This window comes from Mesoplodon densirostris, chromosome 19 (genome assembly GCF_025265405.1).
Source record: "Mesoplodon densirostris isolate mMesDen1 chromosome 19, mMesDen1 primary haplotype, whole genome shotgun sequence".
Taxonomy (NCBI): domain Eukaryota; kingdom Metazoa; phylum Chordata; class Mammalia; order Artiodactyla; family Ziphiidae; genus Mesoplodon; species Mesoplodon densirostris.
The window spans coordinates 4,775,507-4,780,673 of NC_082679.1; the positions used below are offsets into that span (position 1 = coordinate 4,775,507).

General features: G+C 41.1%; 1 non-coding gene across 1 annotated transcript; it reads right to left on the minus strand.

Annotated features, from left to right (window-relative positions):
- Positions 1-4,017: 4,017 nt before the first annotated feature.
- LOC132481024 (U6 spliceosomal RNA) lies at positions 4,018-4,124 on the minus strand. Its single transcript, XR_009530732.1, has one exon. It is a non-coding gene; the product is annotated as a U6 spliceosomal RNA (small nuclear RNA).
- Positions 4,125-5,167: the final 1,043 nt, after the last annotated feature.

The following is a 5,167-nucleotide window of genomic DNA, read 5'->3' on the forward strand; positions in this document are numbered from 1 at the left end:
CAGCTAAGCCCGTGCGCCACAACTACTGAGTCTGCACTCTAAAGCCCGCAAACCACATGCCACAACTACTGAATCCCACGTGCCTAGAGCCCGTGCACTGCAACAAGAGAAGCCCACACACCACAACGAAGAGTAGCTCTGCTCGCCTCAACTAGAGAAAAGCCCACGCGCAGCAACGAAGACCCAACGCAGCCAAAAATAAAAAATAAATAAATAAAATAAAATAATTTTTTAAAAAAGTTAATTAAAAAAAAAACCACTCTCTGGGATCCATGCAGACACCCTGGTTCTTGAAATATCCAAGCTTCCACTTACCTTGGTACCCTTCTCTCCTGAGAAGAGAGTCTTCTTCCCCACTGGTCCCCTCTGTAGCGTCTTCACATTCTGGGCCATAGGGGGTCTTTGGGGCGGATTGTGAATGTTGTGACCTTTTATCTGCCTCATGTCCTTGGGCTTCTGGTCATTCTTCCTCGGGAATTGACTGTTCAGTTTTCTAGTCATAAGAAAAAAGTAAAAAATAGTATGTAGACACAGAGACAGAAGCCCATCATATCCCTACTTCTGAATGAATGAGGGGGCTCACTGACCACTAAGTCGTTCCCACTATGAGTTGGTCTCTCCTCAGGAAGTGATGTCCCATTCTGTGAAATTTGTGACCTTTTTCTATCATTACTAACTCCCAGAGCGGGACACTGCCTGTGATAAGACCCCTAGATGAACAAACAGTGAAATTAGATTTACAACCTCGAATGCCTGGCTTTGGCAGCTTGGCTGTGCTCAGGGCTGCTCATAATGTTTCTCCCTGAGAATTTCCGTGTAAACTTGGGCCTGTGTTTTGGGTTTTTAGCCAGGCCCTCCCTCCAACATTTAAGCATCTATCAATATTTATTAAAGCCAATGCACAGGCAGACAACAGCTATGGATTTTTTTCCCACATATTTTCAGAAACCTCACAATTATCACAGAACAGCTTCTTCCTGAGAAAACCTGTCAGTTCTCCTGGCAAATTTTGGCAAAGATTTGAGAGTAAGTTAATGAACACCTGTGAAATTTCAGACATGACCCCTTAACCATATGCCTGTGTTCAACAGAGGCTTGCACAAAGCCACAGAGGAACAAGCAATCTGAGGATGCTTGTGCAAGCTCACATATATGTGCCAATTCACACCAGGCAACTCACAAATAAAAGCCTGTGTTATGCTGAGGGATGCACAAGTCAAAATTCTATTCTGGCAGAAATCTACAACGCACACCTGTGCCCTGTTGGAAACCCTCCAGGCTCTACCCCATCACTGCCTGACATTTGACCTACCTCTCCTCCTGGACTCCAGGTCTTTGTGCAGCTCTGTGAGGCTGGACCACTGAAGGCTGACATTTCTTAATCGGGACACAGCGGGCACTTGGATCCTCTCCCGGCAACAGAGGAAACCGTAGCAGAACCTCCACAGCGGCATCAACTACCCATTTCTCTGTCATCAAGTCGATCTGATGGAGAATCAAGACACAACCAGAGTTCTGAACACAGGAAGAAGGCTTGGGATTACAGAAGATTAAAATTCCCAGTTTCTTGAGTTCTTTAATGTAATGCTAATTGGAGTGGAAAAGTTCTTTCCTCCAATCCCACAATGAGTTTGCGTGTGACCTCCAAGGGGCAGGCAGCAAGGAGTGAAATCAGAGTGTTGAGGGAATGCTGGTGATCCCCAGGTGGGAACTGAGGTGCCACAGCTGTTGCCTATGCCCTGTCCATCTGATCATTGCATGTCCATTTTAATTGGCCAATGTCCACGCACCCATGTTTTTGTTTTGCTTTGCTTTCTTTCTTTCTTTCTTTCTTTTTTTTTCTGTACTTATAATTACAGTTTTATAATAAAGGATACACATAGGGTGAGGTCTGGGAGGTTTCCAAACACAGCTTCCATGTCCCTGACACACAGAATCAGGACACGTCCCTCTCCTAGCACATCAATGTGTTCACCAGCCAGGAAACTCACACAAACATCCAGAATTTTCAGTTTCATTGATTGACTTATTGGCCATGTGGTTGAACTAAATCTCCAACCACCCTTTGCTTTGTGCACCCGTGTTGTTAATCACTGAATTTTACCGCTGGGCACGGGAGAACCTGCCTGAGCACCTATACCAGACCGGGAGGCCACCTCATTCCTCTACATCTCATTTGCCCAACCTAACATCTCCCACACTTACATCTCTTTGTGGAATCCCAACCTTCTTTAAGAGCGCTTTGCCCTGTTCAATTGAAAGTTTGCTGGGGTCCATCGCTGCCAGTACTACCCAAGGATTCTTTTTCTCTGTGAAGAGTAGAAAAGGAAACAATTGAATTTTGTACATCCCTGGAACACATACAGGACGCAGTCAAGTCCCATCCCTCTTCTCTGCCCACCATCTCAACTACTACCTTTCATTCAAAGTACATGTACATATTCTTCTACTAGGAACAGAGTACCAATTAATGAAAAATAAGTTGATACAATTTACAATAACCAAGACTTGGAAACAACCTAAATGTCTGTCAACTGATGAAACGATAAAGAAGATGTGAGATATATATATATATATATATAATGGAATACTATTCAGCCATAAAAAAGAATAAAATAATGCCATTTGCAGCAACATGGATGGGCCTAGAGATGATCATACTAAGTGAAGTAAGGTCAGAAAGAGAAAGATAAATACCATATGATATCACTTATATGTGGAATCTAAAATATGACATAAATGAACTTATCTATGAAACAGAAACAGACTCACAGAAATAGAGAACAGATTTGTGGTGGTCAAGGGGGAGGTAAGGTGGGGGAGGGATGGATTGGGAATTTGGGATTAGCAGATGCAAACTATTATATAAAGAATGAATAAACAACAAGGCCCTACTATATACTAAAGGGAACTATATTCAATATCCCATAATAAATCATAATGGAAAAGAATATGAAAAAGAATATATACAAACTGAATCACTTTGCTGTATACCAGAAACTAACACATTGTAAATCACTACACTTCAATAAAATAATTTTTTTTAAATAAGGTGATAAAAATTTTTTTAAGTTTCTCCACTATATCCATGAAAATTCAATTAACAATCAAGCTAGGAAGAAAAAAGAGTACTTTATTCAAACCAAACTGAGGATGATAAGCCAGGAGACAGACTCTCAGAAGCTCTGAGAACTGTTCCTCTGGTCAGGAGTTAGAGATGCAGTTTTACACTTTTCAAGACAATGAACTATGTATCATATGGACAGGTTAACATTATACCTGAATGTCATCAGAGATATCTTGGTTAGGTATGCACAGACAGAGTGAACTTTTGGGTCAATAACATCCCATGTACAGGATGAAAAAGAAATATTAATCTTAAAAATTACAATGCTGGCATCTGAAGAAAGGGACAATTTTTCTCAAAGTTTGACTATATCCTCCTGCCTTGAGAAGTTCTGGTTAATGTATAATGTGGGTGCAAATTGCACATTTGGAAAGGCCTGTCCCCTTCAAATGGGGACATGTGGAGGAATATTATGTGTGTTTCAATTCTGACTTAGCTCGACTATCTTGCCATAGAGAAATTTCTGATTTTTCCCCCTCAACTACTTAACATATTATATTTAATAAATGCACATTCCATATTTAGAGACCTTATATGATATACCAGAAAACACTTGGAAAAAGTATTCAGGTAATAGCTCTCAAGGAAAATTCAAGATATTTTACAATCTAGAGTTCCCCTTTGTCCATTTTAACAAAATTAAATATAACTACTTTTTTACATTTCTTAACAACGTTAAGTTTTTTTTTTTTACTGCTTTTTTATCTCTGATTCATAAAAAAATCAGTTTTCTTTTTTATTCTGATTCATGGCTTCTAAACCAATTATCATTGCACCGTGTTATGTCAAGACTATACTTTTTATACAGGATTTAGAAACCATCTACAAAAGCAATGTTATTTTTCTCTATGCACAAAATGTAAGTCACTTTCTAATCCTCTCCATTGTATAAAAATATGGAACACTTCACGAATTTGCGTGGCATCCTTGCGCAAGGGCCATGCTAATCTTCTCTGTATCGTTCCAATTTTAGTATATGTGCTGCCAAAGCAAGCACTAAGTACGCGGGCCTCTCACTGTTGTGGCTTCTCCCATTGCGGAGCACAGGCTCTGGACGCACAGGCTCAGCGGCCATGTTTCAAGGGCTCAGCCGCTCCGCGGCCTGTGGGATCTTCCCAGACCGGGGCACGAACCCCTGTCCCCTGCATTGGCAGGCGGACTCTCAACCACTGCACCACCAGGGAAGCCAGCAAGCAATAAGTATTTTTTTAATGTGAAATACACTGCCACGAATTGCTGAAATACACTGTCACGAATTGCTGAAATCAAATTCCTTAAAATCAGAAATGAAATTCAAATGGAAGTCATAAAGAAGAAAAAACAGGTAAACCATTTTGGGTCAAAACTTAGGCGCAGGACAAGGGCCTCCCTGGTGGCGCAGTGGTTAAGAGTCCGCCTGCCGATGCAGGGGATACGGGTTCGTGTCCTGGTCTGGGAGGATCCCATATGCCGCGGAGCGGCTGGGCCCGTGAGCCATGGCCGCTGGGCCTGCGCATCCGGAGCCTGTGCTCCGCAACGGGAGAGGCCACAACAGTGAGAGGTCCACATACCGCAAAAAGAAAAAAAAAAAAAACCAAAACTTAGGCGCAGGACAAAATCTGACTTCAGGGGAAATTCTTTAGTCTAAATGGACACGTTATAAACAAACAAAAAACAAAAAAATTATCCAAAGTGTTCTGGGTTTTTTGTTGCTGTTGTTTGGTTTTGTTTTTGACCACACCACATGGCATGTGGGATCTTAGCTCCCCAAACAGGGATCTGACCCGGGCCCACTGCATTGGAAGCATGGAGTCCTAACCACTGGACGGCCGGAGAATTACCAAAGTGTTTATCTTAAGAAAATGAGGACAGAAAAAAAAATTACAAAAGGTAAAATAAATAAATAAACAACGGGGAATTGGCTAACTAAAAATTAAACAGGTTCTAATGGAAATACAAATAGAATGCAACAGGAAAATATCTTATTCCACAGGCTGTCATGAAAAGTAAATATAATTTATCATATTAAATTATATTAAGGAAAAGAAAAGACAATTTTGC